Source organism: Tupaia chinensis, unplaced genomic scaffold (genome assembly GCF_000334495.1).
Source record: "Tupaia chinensis unplaced genomic scaffold, TupChi_1.0 Scaffold000531_1, whole genome shotgun sequence".
Classification (NCBI taxonomy): Eukaryota; Metazoa; Chordata; class Mammalia; order Scandentia; family Tupaiidae; genus Tupaia; species Tupaia belangeri.
The window spans coordinates 296,281-297,729 of NW_006160044.1; the positions used below are offsets into that span (position 1 = coordinate 296,281).

A 1,449-nucleotide genomic window follows, 5' to 3' on the forward strand; every position below is an offset into this window, starting at 1 on the left:
CCCTCTCTCTGTCTCTCTGTCTCTCTCTGTCTGTCTGGTGAGCGCACGCGCCCTATAGCAAAAACCTCTCCAAATAATAATAATAATAATGTTGGAGTACTACATGTGCACACACACGTGCACACAGAGGAAAGTGCCCTCCACTGGGCTCAGTCCCAGTGCGATCCCCTTCTCCCAGTCCTCTAGCCCACCAGGGTCCTGGGCGCGCACGTGCCCACCCACTGTCTCCAGGCCGACTGGGTTGGAACGTGAACTGTGGCCGGCACGTGGCTTCCAGCTCCTGGCTCTGGGCTGCTATGGTGCGCTGCAGGGGCTGAGCCGTGGCCTCTTACTGTGGGAGAGAACGGAGACGCCCAGCTCTCGGTGCAGAGGGGAACGCCGACCTCACAGCAGGAGGGGCCTGGCAGGTGCTCACACAGCCGACCACCCCCCATGCCCCCAGGAGGGTCCAAAGAGCCTCTCCTGTCCACTTTGAGCCCCACAGGGCTTCACCTGAACTCCTGCAAAGTTCTGCCCTGCCCTCCCTCCCGCCGGCATCCCTTCGCTCCGCTGGAAAACAGCCAAGAGTGCTCTGTCCAAAGTGCCAACCGGGCCCTGCCCTCCTCGCTGGCCCAAGGGACAGTCACACTGGGAGGTCCAAGAAACCTCCGGGAGCTGCTGAGAATGTGCAGCCTCCATTGAAAATGCAGAATGGGGGGGGGGGTGACAGTGCCACCCTCCTGCATCACACAGACCCTCCCCCGAGGAAGCTCCCCAGGTCCGTCCTCTCCCCAGATCCAGGCCACGCTGGACACCTTGGGGGCATGGCCCTGTTTCTCCTGGGCTTACGACCGTGAGCTAAGACTCTTCTCAGAGCCCTGGAGTGAGCCAGCCATGGTCCCCGTCTGTCCATCTCTCTGTCCATCTGTCTACCCAAGTACGGTCCCTGAAGGGCATCCAGCGAGACCAGACTGCCAGAGAGCATGGGGAGGGGAATGGGCAGCGCGGAGGACCCCAGTCCCTCTCCAAGGACAGGGCAGTTGGGAGGGCTGCCCCCGCCCGCCTCCCCAGGCAGATGTCCCAGCCCTGCGGAAGACACCCTGCTGGGACCCGGCTTCCATTTCCCACCACTCCCAAGTGTTCTCAGAGACTCACTAACACAAGTTCCAGGACCAGGGATCTAGCTCATGCCCAGATCGGGGGCGAGAGGGGAAACGAGGCCAGAGAAGGGGTCAGGTGTAGTGCGTGGCCTCAAAGCCAGACCCCGCTCCCTGCGACCCTGGTGGGCTTACCTGAGGCCCGGTGGCTGCAGGGGGCCCAGGAGGGCCCCTCTCCCTTGGAAGATGACTCTGGGCTGAGGCACCCTCCGGGGAGGAAGAGGCAGGACAGTCACTGGCTGGGAAAGTCCAGCCACAGGACTGGCCCCCCCTTCCCCCCAACACACACTCCGGGGAGTGGCTGGGGGCCAGC

At 63.2% G+C, this 1,449-nt stretch overlaps 1 protein-coding gene across 1 annotated transcript in view; it reads right to left on the reverse strand.

Annotated features, from left to right (window-relative positions):
• GGT1 (gamma-glutamyltransferase 1) overlaps positions 1-1,449 on the reverse strand; it is a 30,470-nt gene that overhangs the window by 23,928 nt on the left and 5,093 nt on the right.